Source organism: Nomascus leucogenys, unplaced genomic scaffold, assembly GCF_006542625.1.
Source record: "Nomascus leucogenys isolate Asia unplaced genomic scaffold, Asia_NLE_v1 Super-Scaffold_241, whole genome shotgun sequence".
NCBI classification, from domain to species: domain Eukaryota; kingdom Metazoa; phylum Chordata; class Mammalia; order Primates; family Hylobatidae; genus Nomascus; species Nomascus leucogenys.
In genome coordinates, this window is record NW_022095767.1 from 1039316 (window position 1) to 1056568 (window position 17253).

The 17253-nt window shown below is 50.7% G+C and overlaps 1 pseudogene; it reads right to left on the reverse strand.

Moving 5' to 3' along the window:
• Window positions 1-1461: 1461 nt before the first annotated feature.
• Window positions 1462-17250, reverse strand: LOC115833526 (annotated as a pseudogene).
• Window positions 17251-17253: the final 3 nt, after the last annotated feature.

Genomic DNA, 17253 nt, shown 5'->3' on the forward strand with positions numbered 1-17253 from the left:
GAACTGCAGCGGCAGGGAACCCCGACACCCAGTGAGTCTGAGAGCCTCACAGCTGCCCGCCTGGCTGACTCCCATCAGGTCTGAAGCACCCTCCCGACAGCCATGGTGGCTGTTTTTGTCTTTCCCATGGGAAATGAATGGCACTGGCAACCTGGGCCTCGTGCCTGTTTTCCTGAAGCCATGTGTACCTGGCTTCTGGACCCCAGAGCACCTGACTCCAGAAGGCGGTGCACTTACTGTAAGGCTGATGAGACCCTGGCGCACCTGCCCCCAGAAAGCGGTGCACTCACTGTAAGGCTGATGGGCCTCAGAGAACACCTCCCCAGCGCCTACGCGCAATCAGGACGGCGGACGCCTCATGTCTGCCTGGGAGGCCTCCAAAGGGCCAAACACTCCCGGACTCGGCCCTGCAGGAGTCATTTGCTGCAGACCATCCCCCAGTGCCACATACCACAGGAGAAAGCTGAGTCCAGAGGAGCTCAAACTTGAAAACGCAATCTCTCTGGAGGGCCAAGGCCTGGCAGGGCAGCCTGAATGGAATCCAATGTTACCCATGACTAAGAGCCAACTGGGAGTGAGACAAGGGTCCTCTGGTCTCCCTGGATGACTGGAGATGCCTGCCTCATCGTGTGATGTCAAGAACCGCTGCTGGGCCTGCCCTGAGCAGGGAGGGGCACTGTCATGCTTGTTGCTGGAGCCAGCAAAGGATGAGGAGCTGCTTCCGCTTCCGCTTCTGCTCTGCTCCACTCAGTGCTGGCCTCATCGCCCCACCCAGGGGGCAGAACTCTCCCCGGGAACCCACGGTGCTGGGCAGAGGCAGGGGCCACTTGGGCGGTCAGCCCAGAGCTGGGTGGGCTTGGCCAGTGGGACTTTGCAGCCTCCCCGCCCTCCGGATCTCCTGAGCAGGCAGTAACCCAACCCGGGCAGCTCCTGCGGCTCCACCATCCAGAGACAAGCTGACTTCCGATAATGACTTTATTTTAACATATTTAATTATAGACATAAAATAGCTGGGGAGGGGGTGAGCCCCAGCCTAGCCCCACCATGGGGCTACAGGAGGGGAGGTGCAGGCGAGGCCCCCCTGCTGACCCTCTCTCTGGGGGTCTTCCTGTGGTGGGGCCATATTGCTTGAGTGCGGGAGGAGCCATGCAAATGAGGGGGGCAGGGCAGCCACTTGGCCCCACCCCAACCCGAGGACGGCCTCCCCACAGAATGCCCGGGCTGTGCCCCCAGCCCCAGCTGCTCCACCTCCTTCCTCTCTGTCCGGGGAGCAGACCCTCTGGCCAGCCCCTGACTCTGCCCCTACCCCCTCTGCAAACCTAAAGGGGAATAAATACAAACTTTACAAAGTAAAAGGGGATCCAACGTTTTCCTGGGGTGGGGCCTGCTCTGCCCCTGGCCCAGGGCCTGGGTCCGGTGAGAGTGGAGGGGCCCTGGGGTGCAGGCCGCCCCGCCGTCACCTCACATCATTCCTAGCTGCAGCAGCGTGTTGGCATAGGCCATGGGCTTGACGTTGGGATGAGGCTGTGGGACCAGGGCAGGGGGGATAGAAGTCAGAACAGAGCCTCTGAGCACCCAGAGCACCCACCAGCGGAACCTACTCTCACCCCTTACCAGGGTCTTAGCCTCCTTGTCCCCAGGCCGGGATGGGAGGGGCGGGGGCCTTGAGGAGTGACTCACCACTGCTGTGAACTGGTGGAACTGAGGCCGTAGGTCAGAGCCCTGGAGGTGGATGTAGGAGGCTTTGTTCCCCCATCTGGTCACTGCAGGGACAGGAGCAGAGTGGGCAGTGTGGCCAGGACTGGGTGGGGCTGGAGGGTTACGAGACGGAAGGGCTGGGCAAGAAGGGACAGAGAGAGGGAGGGACAGAGCCATGAGAGACACAGATGGACAGAGAGACAGGGACAGGAAAGACAGGAATCCAGGGGAAAGAATGGGAGGGGCAGGAGGATGGGGATGGGGATGGGGATGGGGATGGGGATGGGATGGGGATGGGGATGGGGATGGGGAAAAGAGGGTGGGAGTGAGGGAAGCAGGAGCAGGAAGGGGCAGAGTGTAGCTCATGGAGGTGGACGCTCGCCAGACCCTGCTAGGAATCTGACCATGCTTCCAGCTTTGCCCACCCGGAGATGCAGGGAACAGAGGAACATGTCACACAGCACCACGGGGATGCAGTCAGTCTAGTCCAGGAAACAGTGACTCGTACAGCAGACAGCAGCCTATTCTTCAACAAATAAATGATGCTGGTAGGGAAAGACAGGGAACTCACAGGCAAAGAGACTGAAAATGTGGTCCTTGTTTAGGTCCTGTCTGGAAGAAGTCAGCTGGAAAAGACACTTAGGAGAGACCAGGAGAAAGAGAACTTGGCAGAATTTGGGTGGGGGCAAGGGATCAGCACTTGTGTGTGTGTGTGTGTGTGTGTGTGTGTGTGTGTGTGTGTGTGTGTGTTTTGAGATGGAGTCTTACTCTTGCCCAGGCTGGAGTGCAGCGGCACAATCTTGGCTCACTGCAACCTCTACCTCCCGGGTTTGAGCAATTCTCCTGACTCAGCCTCCTGAGTAGCTGGGATTACAGGTGTGCACCACCACGCCCAGCTAATTTTTGTATTTTTAGTAAAGACGGGGTTTCACCATGTTGGCCAGGCTGGTCTCAAACTCCTGACCTCAGGTGATCCGCCCGCCTCGGCTTCCCAAAATGCTGGGATTATAGGCATGAGCCACCATGCCCAGCCAGCACTCAAAAGTGTAAATATGATATTGTGGTTAAGAAAAAGATCCCTTTCCTTCTGAAACGCGCTGGGCAATCAATGGGAGAAAGGTGAAGTGCCCGGGGCTTGCGGTAACACGGGGCGGCTGGTCAGCACCCGCAGGCTGGCCCCACTGGTGCTGCACGGGTGGGCAACGCGCACGGGGGTGTTTGTCATGCTCTTTTATCTGCTCTTGCCTGTCTTTGAAATGTTCCATCATAAAAAGGCAAAACAAAAACCAAGACAAAAACCCATGGCTTGGTAGAGGCCCTGGGCGGGAAAGGCAAAGACATACCAGTAGTTGGGGGCAGAGAAGACGGTGACACAGCGGCCTCCGTGAGCCACCTCATAGCCCTCGGCCTTGACCTCGTGGCTGCGGATGATGTAGTCCAGGTTGTTCTCTTCCAAGAAGGCCTTGGTGACATCAGGCCCAAACTGACAGCTCAAGCCCCACTTGCTGACCGAGTGCCCATTCTGAGGGTGGGCAGATGGGAGAGACGGGTTCAGGGTGACTGTCTGCCTCCACCTGCTGCCCACAGCCCACACCCGCCGGCCCTGCACCCCAGCCTAGACTCACCTGCGGCTGTGGATCTGACCAGAGCAGGTCACACGTGGGACCTGGTGGGGAGTGAGGGAAACGTTAGGGACCCGTCCACCTCCCCGGGGGTGGTCACTCACAGACCACCTCCTGGCCCGGCCAGGTGCTGACCCCACAGCCCAGCCTGGGTGGGTGTTGGGCAGGGGACATCCAGCATGGACATGGACATTCAGGACAGGCGACTGTGATTCTGAGCCACCCCCACCCTCTCTGCTGATCTGCCCTCCAGACCCCATTCAATCCCCTGTGGCCCCGAAGCCAGATAGAGCTTTCAATGACACTATTCAGATCAGGCCCCTCTCCCGCTCAAAGCCTTTGGTGGCTCCACACTGCCCTAGGAACAAAGTTCCTCACTGAGGCCTGTAAAGCGCCATAGGGTTTGGGCCCAGTGAACCCCATGTCCAACGTCAGCCCTCAAAGCACAGCCCTGCCCACTCGCCAACTTCTCCCTGCCTTGGGACCCCTCCTCAAGCCTGGAATATGCTCGCCAGGCTCTGTGCACGGCAGGTGCCTCTGCTTCCTGCAGTGTCAGCTCAAACCTCACCTCCCTGGAGAGGCCTTCCCGACCACCTGGCACCAACCCACCCAATCCATGTCCTCTGCAGCACTCACAGTGTGCATGTGCGTGTGCACCTGTGAGTGAACTCTCTGAAGTGTGCCCGACACTAGGACAGGAGCCCCAAAACCTCCCCTCCCTCCAGGGGTCCACAGCTGAACTCACAAATAAATAAGGACAGGTGTGCTCGGCGGTCACCATGCCTTCACCCCACACCATGGTCACGACCGTGCTTGCCATCACAGCCCTATGAAGGAGGTGCACTGGCCCAAGTCGCGGGTGAGGAAACTGAAGCTCTGACCCGCTGTTTCTTGCCAGTGACACAAAGCCCATCCTCTGAGGCAGGGCCGGGTTGCAGGGAGAGCTCAGCCCAGGCTGCCCCTTTCTGCTGGAGACACCTGGCCCCACCCTGCTCACCTGAATCTGGGGGTTGTCGATTTCGCTCAATTTTCCGGCTGTCATCCAGGGTGATGCCGTCTTCACCGAACAGGCCTCCGTGCATGATCTGGGGAGTTGGGGGATGCCGCTGTGAGGGAAGGTGCCACCCACCCACAGGCCCCAACTTCCTTCACCAGCACATCTGTCCAGGTTTGGCTGGGTGGGGAACCCACACTCGGGGCTCACGCCGTCCTCACCAGCACTTTGCCGTTGACGCACTGGGCCAACGAGAGCCACTCGAACACCTCGCTAAAGAGCTCGTACATCTGGGCTGTGTACTTGGCCTTCACCTCACCCTCGAAACCGTAGATCTTGTTCATGTTGTCTGTCTCGTGGTTGCCTGGCCAACATGGGGACAGAAGAGAAAGCTCAGCCTCCAGGTACATCAGTGTCCTCCAGCCCGGCACCCTCAAGGCCCAGAACTGTGTATGTGTCCCTTTCCCCGTGGGCCTCGCACTTCCCACTGCGGTGCCTTCCAGACTGGAGGTACCAAGGGGGGAGACTTGACAAAAAGTAGGTCCATAGCTAGGCACCGTGGCTCATGCCTGTAATTCCAGCACTTTGGGAGGCCAAGGCAGAACTGCTTGAGCCCAGCAATTTGAGACCAGCCTGGGCAATATACTGAGACCTGTCTACAAAACAATTTTAAAAATTAACTGGGCATGGCCGGGCGCAGTGGCTCACGCTTGTAATCCCAGCACTTTGGGAGGCCGAGGCGGGCGGATAATGAGGTCAGGAGATCGAGACCACGGTGAAACCCCGTCTCTACCAAAAATACAAAAAATTAGCCGGGCGTGGTGGCAGGCGCCTGTAGTCCCAGCTACTCGGAGAGGCTGAGGCAGGAGAATGGCATGAACCCTGGAGGCGGAGCTTGAAGTGAGCCGAGGATGCGCCACTGCACTCCAGCCTGGGTGACAGAGCAAGACTCCGTCTCAAAAAAAAAAAAAAAAAAAAAAAAAAAAATTAACTGGGCATGGTGGTGCGTGCCTGTAGTGCGAGCTACTTGGGAGGCTGAGGCCAGAGGATCACTTGAGCCCATGAAGCAGAGGCTACAGTGAGCTATGCTCATGCTACTGCACTCCAGCCTGGGCAACAGAGCAAGACCCTGTCTCAAAAACAAAAAGTAGGCCCATCTACAGAACATGTGCCCCAGCCCACCCCACCCTGAGCTCCATCCTTCTGTCTCAGACACAAGCACCCGGCCTCCTTCTTCCTTCCAGAGCTTGGGGGCAAGGAGAAGGCTGCCCAGTCTCGCATCTGCTCAGACTCTGCTTGTCCGACTCCTTGGCCTGAGCACTTGTTGCCTCCTGCAACGAGGCCCACAGTAGGCGCTTCCTGAGCTTTGACCCTGTGCTGGACACTGCTGCGTGAACCCTGTGAGCCCAGGGACATGGGCATGCAGGCTTCGCCCCAGCCTATCACTCACCTCCCAACTCACCCCGACCCCGCCATGGGCAGGGCCTCCCCTGTGTGGCCCTCACATCCCGGTGAGCTCCTCTTGTCTAATCTCATCTGGACACCAAGAAACCTACATTTTCTTTTATTTTTATTTTTATTTTTATTTATTTTTATTTTTTGAGACGGAGTCTCACTCTGTCGCCCAGGCTGGAGTGCAGTGGCACAATCTCGGCTCACTGCAAGCTCCGCCTCCCAGGTTCACGCCATTCTCCTGCCTCAGCCTCTCCGAGTAGCTGGGACTACAGGTGCCCGCCACCACGCCCAGCTAATTTTTTGTATTTTTTTAGTAGAGACGGGGTTTCACCGTGGTCTCGATCTCCTGACCTCGTGATCAGCCCGCCTCGGCCTCCCAAAGTGCTGGGATTACAAGCGTGAGCCACCGTGCCCGGCCGAAACCTACATTTTCAACACCCCTCGGAATCCCACCCACATCCCATGTCTCCTGAATCTCAGCCATATCCAAAGGGGAGCGCCTCAGCTCCTGGCCACACCCTGCTCTACAGCTCCCCGTCTTTGTCACTGGCAGCCATAGCCCTCCAGATGCTCCGGCCAAAACCCTAGAGGGCCCCTTTTGTTCCCTCTTTGTCTCACACCTGTGTCTCTTCCTCCAGCAAATACTCTGGGCTCTACTTCAAGTTTCTTACTTTTTTTTTTTTTTCAAAGAGACAGGGTCTCGCTCTGTTGCCCATGCTGGAGTGCAGTGGTGTGATCATGGCTCACTGCAGCTTCACACTCCTGGGCTCAAGCAATCCTTCCACTTTGGCCACCCAAGAAGCTGGGACTACACGTGCACGGTGCCACCATGCCTGGCTTTTTTTTGTTGTTGTTAGACTGAGTCTCACTCTATCGCCCAGGCTGGAGTGCAGTGGCGCAGTCTCGGCTCATTACAACATGTGCCTCTTGGGTTCAGGTGATTCTCCTGCCTCAGCCTCCCAGGTAGCTGGGATTACAGGCATGCACCACCATGCCCAGCTAATTTTTATATTTTTAGTAGAGACAGGGTTTCACCACAGTGGACAAGCTGGTCTCGAACTCTTGACCTCAGGTGATCCACCTGCCTTGGCCCCCCAAAATGCTGGGATTACAGGCATGAGCCACTGCGCCCGGCCTTTTTAAAAAATGTTTACTGGAGACAAGGTCTCACTGTGTTGCCCAGGCTGGTCTCAAACTCCTGGGCTGAAGTGATCCTCCTACCTCGGCCTTCCAAAGTGCTGGGATTACAGGTGTGAACCAGCACACTCAGCTCCAGGCTCTACTTCAATCAAAGAACCCAAATCTGACACCAAGCCTGAATCTGAGGGGGCGCAGCTGCCTCATCAACAATCTCCTTACTCCCACCCTCGGGCCCTGGTCTGTTCACTCAGTCACTCAGCTTGACTTTAGTGCCAGATTTAGGGCCACCCAGGAGCCTGTTTCATGCCCTTGTGCAAATTAGAAAAAGGGGCCCATCCTTAGACCCTTGTTTGCCATCTGCTGAAAAACGGTCAGAGTAAACATCCATTTCTACACTAGCTATGATGTAAATGCGTCCTTTGGTGTGATGCTATCGTGCAGTGCACAACATACTCAATCTTAAAAGGCCGCCCTGTGCATGATCTCCGAGTCCACAAAATAAATACAGCTGCAGCTATTATCCTTGCAGAGTGAGTGCCCCACCCAGGACCCCACAATGAACCCAAACCTTGTCACTTCCCAGCTCACCTCGAAGTAGGTGAAAGTGATCTGGGTACGGGAGCTTGAAGCCGAAAAGGGTGAGGATCACTTCTACAGAGAAGGAGCCTCGGTCCACAAAGTCACCATGAAATATCTGTCCTGCTGAGGAAAGCATGGCAAGCGTGGAGGGGAGGGGGTGGGGTGGGGGGTGGTGGCAGAAAATGGGCAGATATGGGCTGCCCCTGCCTGGCCTCAAGGCTCCTGTCAGCACCTCCCAAGGAGCAAGGACTTGACAGGGCTCAAGGGGTCTGGGTTTCTAATCCTTTCCTCACTGTGGCTCCAGCCAGAGCTTGGTGGCTAAGCCTCAGTAGTATGGCACTGAGGACCTGCCTCCTGTCTCCCGGAAAGCCAATGGCGGGGAGGTGCGGGGACTAGTCAGTCCACCTGCTTCAGCTCTCCTCAGAGAGGCCTGGAGCCATGGGGGAGACGGGATACAGGCCCTCCCACTCAACAATGCATAGGCCTAGTGGCCCTACAAGTGACCATTCATCAAGCAAATACCATAATATGGGGAAATACTTACATAGCATCAAGTGTGGGCCAGGCCCTGTTCTTAACCCATCCTCTCAGTAACTGTTGAGTGACAGGGTTGCACATATTATTATCCCCCTTTGCAAGTGGGGAAACTGTGACACCAAGCAGTGAAGTAACCTGCTTTGGTCACACAGCTGGGAAGTGGCAAAGCCAGGAGGGAACCCAAGTGTGGTCAGTGCCAGGTGCCATTCAAATGCGATCCTGAGGCAGACGAAGACAAGCCAGGACCCAGAGAGACTGAGATACCAGCTCAGGTCACACAGCAGGTGGGTGCTGGCCCAGGCCTGTCTGAGCCTGGAGCCTGGGGTGCATGGCCAGCCTGCAGGTCCACCCACACCTTGGTGCCCCAGCATGGCCAGGCCTCTCCTTTCCAAGGTCACTTCTTTTCCCTGGCAGGGGCTCCTCCCACTCTGTGCAGATCTGAGGCTGGGGCTGGGGGTGGAGGTGAGGAGAGTGTGGCTCTGCTGAGAAGGATACATAGGGGTTGGTCTCCGAGGGTAAACCGTTGAGCTCGAATATGTTGAGGAGGTCATAGAACTGGCCATGGGTGTCCCCGCATACTGTAATCTTCTCTGTCTGAAAGAAAAGAGGCCACCGGAGAAGGAGGGGCCCAGAGAGAGACGTGGGGAGGGGGCAGAGGTGAGGGGAAGGGTAAGAGTTCACAGTAGACCGAGAAGAATCATGCAAAAGAGACAAGCAGGGAACACAAATGAAGAGGATGGGACAGAGACCAAGAGGCCAGGAGAGAAATGGGATATTCAAGAGGAAAGGCACAGGGGTGGGGGTGTGAGAGAGAGAGGGAGGTGGATCTGCGAGTTCCTGAGCTCTGTGGCCCCTCCTCAGCCAGACAGCCCACACCCGCTGGCCCTCCCCGCACTGCCCCACAACGCGCACCTCTTTGAGTGTGGTTTCCACGAGCGTGCTCAGCTTGGAGAGGACCTCTTTGACCTGTACCAGAATCTGGAAGGCAGGGCAGACTCAGTGGGACCGGCTGCAGGGGCTGCTGCCCAACTCGGACCCGAAAGCCAGGACTGTCCAGGAGACGCTGCTGGGCTGAGGGCGAGGGAGAAGCCAGGAGAGAAGAAAAAGGGCAGGGCAGGCCTGGGGGAGGGGGGGCAGGCGGGGCCGGAGGCAGCCACAGGCTTCTGTGGCCTGTGCAGTGCCGAAGCATTGCGATTGTTTCATATGAAAACCTGATTCTTTTTTTTTTGAGAGGGAGTCTCGCTCTGTCACCCAGGCTGGAGCGCGGTGGCGCAGTCTCGGCTCACTGCAAGCTCCGCCTCCCGGGTTCACGCCATTCTCCTGCCTCAGCCTCTCCAAGTAGCTGGGACTACAGGCACCCGCCACCACGCCCGGCTAATTTTTTGTATTTTTTAGTAGAGACGGGGTTTCACCGTGGTCTCGATCTCCTGACCTCGTGATCCGCCCGCCTCGGCCTCCCAAAGTGCTGGGATTACAAGCGTGAGCCACCGCGCCCGGCCACCTGATTCTTGACTTATCTTAAAATACTCAGCATCATGTGGAAATACATGCATGAATCCAGATCGCAGAACATTTTATAAAAGAACTGGCCTGGACACAGCACAATGTCACTGTCATAAGAGAGTCTCCCAAAAAAGAAGTGAGACTTCCTAGGTAAAAAGAGGTAAAAAGGCAGGTCACAGGCAACAATGGTGCTTTCCAAGGACCCCGAATTTTTTAAAAGCAGCTAAAAAGGATGTTTTGGGGAAAGCTGGGGAGAATTAAAATATTAATAGATGTCTAGAAATGCAGATGATTTATTTTTCACAGATTGGAGATGACCTTGACAATGACATGCATATTTGTCAATGTTTCCAGATTTTCTGGATGGCCTGTGGACCGTCTACCTTAGTATTATCACATCAGTGATGAATTTCTAAGGTAGGACAATTCAACTGTGGTCATACAAGAGGACGTCTTTGTTTTTGGGAGATCCAGGTTATGATGGCTGCAACTTACTCTCAAATGGGTTAGGGGAAAAAAAAAGAAAAAAGCATACACATACAAATGCATATGTAAGTAGACAGACACATAAAGTTAACGCATTCAAATGTTCACAAGTGGTGAATCCGGGTGAAGGGTGAACAGATGTTAACTGTACTGTTCCTTCAGCTCTCTGTAGGTTTGACAATTTCCAAAATAAGCTGGGGAAGAGGTGTTAAGAAAATGCAGGAGGCATCCACTTCTAGTCAGAAGGTAGAAACGTTACAAAAGACTGTCTCGCCTTAAAGATGAAAGCAAGCCAAACAAGCAACAAAATCAAATTTAAAGCCAGCTGAGAGCTGGCAATGCAAAGGGACCTAAATTAATCAAAATGCAGACAGGACGAGCCCTTCCTTGGGGAAAGAGCCCACAGTTTTCATCCTGGTGCGTGGCAGGAGGGCGGGATGCCCTGCGTGAGGGGAAATGAGTGGAAGTTCATGACCATGTGGGGATTGGCGTGACAGATGAGGACTCCAGTGAGCCCCAGCACAGCCCGCCTCTGCCCCCCCGCCAACCCCCTCACACGGGCTTCATGGAAGGTTGGGCGTGAGGGAGTGGGGTGCAGAGAAACCTCCTGAGGTACAGAAGTGGGAGCGAGACTGGAGAGAGGGGAGCACCCCAGCGGCCCCACAGTCTGGCGGCAGGGCTGAATACCAGAGGCCTCCCACAGTTCCAAAAGCTGGCGACTTTAAAACATAAAGACATCCCTGGAATTCTGCCAGGGCTAAGATCCCAAGCTCTGCTGAAGGGAAAGTCCTAATTCTACTCTGAACACATTTAAAGCCGGCGTTAAAGAAACTCCAACAAAAGCTGCCCCTAAACTACAGATGAGGTTCGCACAGCCCCTCCCTCTTGTGGGTCAACAAGAGAAATGTGAGACATTTTCTTATTTGTTTATTTGTTTTAAGACAGGGTCTCACTCTGTCACCCAGGCTGGAGTGCAGTGGCTCGATCACAGTTCACTGCAGCCTCAACCTCCCAGGCTCAGGTGATCCTCCCCACTCAGCCTCCCAAGTAGCTAGGACTACAGGTACCAACCACCATGTCTGGCTAATTTTTTTTTTTTTTTTTTTTTTTAGAGACGGAGTCTTGCTCTGTCGCCCAGGCTGGAGTGCAGTGGCGCAATCTCGGCTCACTGCAAGCTCCGCCTCCCGGGTTCACGCCATTCTCCTGCCTCAGCCTCTCCGAGTAGCTGGGACTACAGGCGCCCGCCACCACGCCTGGCTAATTTTTTTGTATGTTTAGTAGAGACAGGGTTTCACCGTGGTCTCGATCTCCTGACCTCGTGATCTGCCCGCCTCGGCCTCCCAAAGTGCTGGGATTACAAGCGTGAGCCACCGCGCCCGGCAATGTCTGGCTAATTTTTGTATTTTTTTGTAGAGATGGGATTTCTCCAAGTTGCCCAGGCTGGTCTTGAACTCCTGGGCTCAAGCGATCTGCCCACCTTGGCCTCCCAAAGTGCTAGGATTACAGGCCTGAGCCATGGTGCCCAGCCTGAGTGTGCCATTTTCTGAGGAAAAACTTTATTTACTTCAGAGTCTCTAATGTTCTTTTATACAAAATGCCTGGCATACAATAAAATTGTATACTTTGCCTACACTTTTGAAACTGACCCAATAGTCCCATAGATAGTTTTTTGGATAAACATAGGAAATTGACCCTTCTGGTCTTTAAGCTTGAGACTTAATTTGTTTTATCTGAGTTCCTTTCACTTTCAGGCCTCTCAAAAACAAAAAGTATCAAATAACTAAATTTACCAGATCATCACATCCAGACAATAAGATAATGGACTTCTCATTCATCATGTTTGCTTCCTTGCCCCTCCCTAGTTCCTGTTTTCTTACACATTGTTACATTTCTTCCCTGCTATATAAACCCCTGATTTTAGCTGGTCAAGGAGATGGATTTGAGATTGAACCATCTCCTCAGCGGTAGCACCCAGTTAAAGCCTTCTTCCTTTATTGGCTTTCTGTGCTGTGAGCAGCATGACCTAGACCAGACCCCTGGTGTTTTGGTAACACTTTGAAGATAATGATAGCTAATACTGGTCAAGCACTTGCTGAGTGCCAGCCACCATCTTAAACACTTGGTGTTATCTGCGTTGAATAGCCTCAGTACAACACTGCAGGAATTCAGTTATCACTGATTCACACTTTCAGAAACAGAGGCCCCAAGAGATAAAGAAGCTTGCTGTCTCCGGCCGGGCACGGTGGCTCATGCCTGTAATCCCAGCACTTTGGGAGGCTGAGGTGGGCGGATCACCTGAGGTCAGCAGTTTGAGACCAGCCTGACCAACATGGTGAAACCCCATCTCTACTAAAATATAAAAAATTAGCCGGGTGTGGTGGTGGGTGCCTGTATTCCCAGCTGCTTGGGAGGCTGAGGCAGGAGAATCACTTGAACCTGGGAGGCAGAAGTTGCAGTGAGCCAACCTCGCTCCACTGCACTCCAGCCTGGTGACAGAGGAAGACTCTGTCTCAAAAAAAAAAAAAAAAAAAAGAAAAAAAGAAACGTGCTGTCTCAAGCTTCTGTCACTGTAACAAATTACCGTAAATGGATTGACTTAAGGCAACACAAAATTTATTGTCTGCCAGTTCGGGAGGTTGCAAGTCTGAATGGATCAGCAGGGCCGTGTTCCTTTGCAGGCTCCAGGGAAGAGTGCGTGTCCTCACCTTTCCCAGCGCACAGGGGCCGCCTGCATTCCTTGGCTTGGGGCCGTTTCTTGCATCACTCTAAACCCTGCTTCCATTGGCACGTTTCCTTCTCTGATTCGGACCCTCTCGTCTCCCTCTTTTCTTTTTGAATTTTATTTATTTATTTATTCATTTATTTATTTAGACAGAGTTTTTTTTTTTTTTTTTTTTTTATTTTAGTTTAGGTCATGTCACAATGTGCAGTTTTTACATATTATCTGTGCCATGTTGATTTCCTGCACCCATTACTCGTCATTTAGCATTAGTGTATCTCCTAATGCTGTCCCCCCCCCTCCCCCCCCCCAACAGTCCCCGGAGTTGATTTCCCTCCTGTGTCCATGAGTTCTCTTGTTCATTCCACCTATTGAGAACATCGTGTTTTTTTTTTCCTTGCGATAGTTTACTGTAGACAGAGTCTTGCTCTGTCGCCCAGGGCAAACTTGGCTCACTGCAATCTCCGCCTCCCGGGTTCAGGCGATTCTCTTGCCTCAGCCTCCTGAGTAGCTGGTACTGTAGGCACCTGCCACCACATCTAGCAAGGGGACGGAAAGAAAAGGCCACCTGGTGCAGACAGGAAAGGGAGGCAAGGGGACGGAAGGGAAGATGCCTGGGGTGGATGGAAGTCAGCGCCCTTGGGTGCTGGTATCTGTCTTTCCGGCCACTGCTAGATCAGGCTTCTGAGCCTGTTGGCTGTCAGGGCCGGACTGTGCCCCATAGGTGCCATGGCAGTCCCTGTGAAGTCCACCAGGTGTCACCAGGCAGCATACAGGTAACAGGCCTGGAAGATCCCCAACAGCCCAGCTGGACATGCTCAGACACTCTGGGGCTCCTCATTCACTGGGACAAACTCCAGGACCCAGTGAAGGAAACGGGAACACACCAGGCTGAGCAGTATGGCTAAATCCGTTTATTCCAAAATCAAAAGCAAAATAAACAGGAGTCGCATCACCAAGGGAGCCAGGACCCCATCTCCGCCTCCTTCCTCTGTCCTATGCTAGCAATAAATACGTTTCCCAGATGCAAGTAATTATTAGAACCTCCTCCCCATATGCCAGCTCCAACCTCCACTAGGTACGATAGAGGGGCGGCCCCACCCCCCAGAATATACAAAATGTTACACAGATACAATATATACACTGGGGAAGCGGGGGTCACCCCAGCAGCCCGTGCCCTCGCCTGGTCTACTGTTAGCCCCACTGTCCCACCTCAGCTGCCTTTCTGAAGAAGAAGATGGGAGCCCCCCGAGGGAAAAGTTGCTTTGGTGAGAGTAAGGAGGCCATCAGACCTCCTCCATACCAACCAACTCCACCAACCTCTGGCTCTTAAATAACAAGCATCATCGTCCAGAAATTTAAGGACTCAGCCCTGGTCAAGGTGGCAAAGGGTCTGTCTCCCCCCATTAGACAGGGGTCTTGTCTTGCTACCCTAATGGTAAAGGGGTGACTGGGAAGGGGTTGTAGGGACATGGTGGGAGCGGAGACTCCAGATGCACTTCTCCAGGCTTATGCTGACAGGAGCCTGCTTTTATTTATTTTTATTTATATCCCCTGACTTTTTTTTTTAATCCCATAACTTCTTTTTCATAACTTTTTAAATAACTTTTCATACAACTTTTTTCTACTTTTTTTGACACACTTTTCCACATTTTTTATCCCATAACTCTTTCATCCCATAACTTTGTTCTTTTAATAAACACACTTATATAGTTACAATTTTGTAAAAATAAAAACATTATCTCATGCCAAGCGTGCCCATTATTTACACGATATAGTATTTAATACTATAGTTTTCAAGACACACAAAATTTTAAGGCAAAAACAGCACTTTGCAACAATTTCATAATTTATTACATTACAGTAACATCACAGCAGTCAACAATGCCACTTTAGGCAAAAGTCAGTATTTCCATTATACCTTCTGTTTGTAAGAATTCATAAATAGGTAAAAGTCATTCTAAGAAAACTTGGCAAATAAAGCTTTGGACTGGAATTGGCATTTCTTTCTCTACTTTTCCTTCCCCTGGTTTCTTTCTTTTAAACTACAGTATTCATATTTAAAATGTTTTAACTGATTTCAAAACATTAAGATAGCAGTTACATTTTTGAATGGTTATATTATTTTAAAATGACTAACAAAGTTTTAGAGAAATTATATTATGGATAGGGCTGATTTACATTTTCACATTTTCAAAAAATTAGCTTTGGTTTTAGAACTGATTTTTTTCATTTTGAGAAAACCTATCAGGTTTAATCAAATACTTTAAAAATAATTATCATATATTGCAGTCTTTAGATAGGTATTTTGATTCTTCCTACAGAAATTCACATTTATTCAGTTAAACTCACATTTTAAAATTCTGTTTCTGATGATCTCTAACCTTCTAATGTTGCCTTCTAAGCAAATTGAAAGCTGCCTTTTACTGAATGAGGAAGAGCACAAATACTTGGCTGAATGAGGTATTGCAAAAGACTGCATGCACTTTGAAGAAAGACTTAAGTCACTGTCACACGATTTCCGTTCTTTTTAGCTTTTTGTTAAACATATGACAAAATACCTACATAAAGAGTGGTGTTTCAGTTAATACAGTACATTTATTTTTCAGACTGACATTCAGCTTAAATATGCCTGTATGTGATTTAATCCATAGGTACCTGATGAACACATTATTGTCAGATTGGTTGCAGATGCTAAACGCTATCTGAAGGTCATTCCTAGTCATTTATATGTGTCAGGGTAAAAGTGAAGTGATTTGAACTATAAAAATACCTTTGAAATAATTTATCAATGAATTAGGTAAACCCAGTTTCAGAATGATAAAGAAAAACTGTGAGATCAAATAATGTGGCTAATTAACAGTGGCAGGATTTCCAGCCCGAGGGTCTAAAATGGACTTAAAGTAACTGTCTTTAAACTGAACTCAAAGAATGCAAAAGCGGCAAGTTCAGAAAATAAAAGGCAAGAACAGGACCTTAAGTCCATTTTAAACCCTTGGGCTGGAAATCCTGCCACTGTTAATTAGCCACATTATTTGGTCTAACAGTTTTTCTTTATCATTCTGAAACTGAGTTTATCTAATACATTGATAAATTCATACAATTTGGAAGAGTCAGTTGAAGTCACAAGGGCTCAATATTTGCACTCTTTCAGTGAATGCAGGCAATTCTCTTATTCAATCTGTAAAATCCTATTATTGATGTATTAATGTCATATTTATAAAAGTATCACGAGGATGCCAAATGCTAAAAATGGAGATGGTCTAGTAACTAGAAATGCCCACCCCAGGGAGCGCAGATACAACTCTCCCTGCATCCTAATGATATGATGTATTTTGGAACACAGACATTAGAACTTCATGAAGTTTTAGCTGTTGATTCTTTCCCAAGCATCATCCAGTTATGATTTAGGCAACACATGACTGAAATAATTCATTGATCATGCACATTAACATAAATATTACACAAAATATGCCTCTAACTGAAACCGAGAGGTATAAAAACATTTTTCACTCTTCGTAAAGAACTTTGTGAGGAAATATAACTCTGTAATTGTACAGACACTTTTCCTCATAACACTTTGACATTCACAAACAGTAGATTGCGCTGCAGTTTGTAAACATTTTAAGTTGCATAAACTTCTCCTTGATTTTCAAATGTAGTATAATACTGTCTACTAAAACTCCTTTTTGTTTCAACTAAGTACTCTCACATGTATTAGTTTATAGTAACGTTTCTTATTATTTTTAAAGTGTTTTCCATTCAAGGAAAAGAAGTAAATTCCCATGTCAGATGGTCGAAGACTAGGCATTAGCCAGAGAGGTCTAGATGGTAAAATCCATCTTCTAGCCTCAAATAAGCTCCATGAACATAGAGGAATGCCAGGTGTCACACAGCTTTCCTTCACTCGAATTCATTCTTGACTAGAGCCTGCATGCCTGTTCCAGGGACATTTAAACTCTTCAAGGATTTCTTCTGATCTTTACTAAATACATTAAGAAGAATGCCAACCAGTGCCCTTTTGTGTACTGGGACATGTAGTCATGTGATTAAAACAGGGAACATGAACTCTGACTTTAAAATGTATTGTAGATACAAATGCTCTAAGCTAGAAAAGGTTTTCCACGTCCAGAGTCATGATGGGAGCCTTTCATTCCTCAGAAATAATCCCTTTTCAGGTCTTCAAAAAAGAGTACAACTGCCACAGCTCATGATGCAATATCTTCGTGAGCCCAGAGCACACACAAATCCTAAGGGAACTACCACAGTACAGTGCTCATTCTTGGCACCGGAACAAATGAAACATCTTCTATCCTGCACACACCTGCCAGAGCAGGCCACTCTCCTCTTCTGGGAGATTTAAAAAGCTCCCCAAAATGTTATTACTCCCATCCCCAATACACAGAAAAAGGGGGAAAGGCTGTTTCCAGTGCTCCGCCTTTAAACAGCTGTAAATGTCAGTACTCACAGTGGCATATTACAAAGTAATAAACTGCGCACTGGAGGGCAAACCACATATT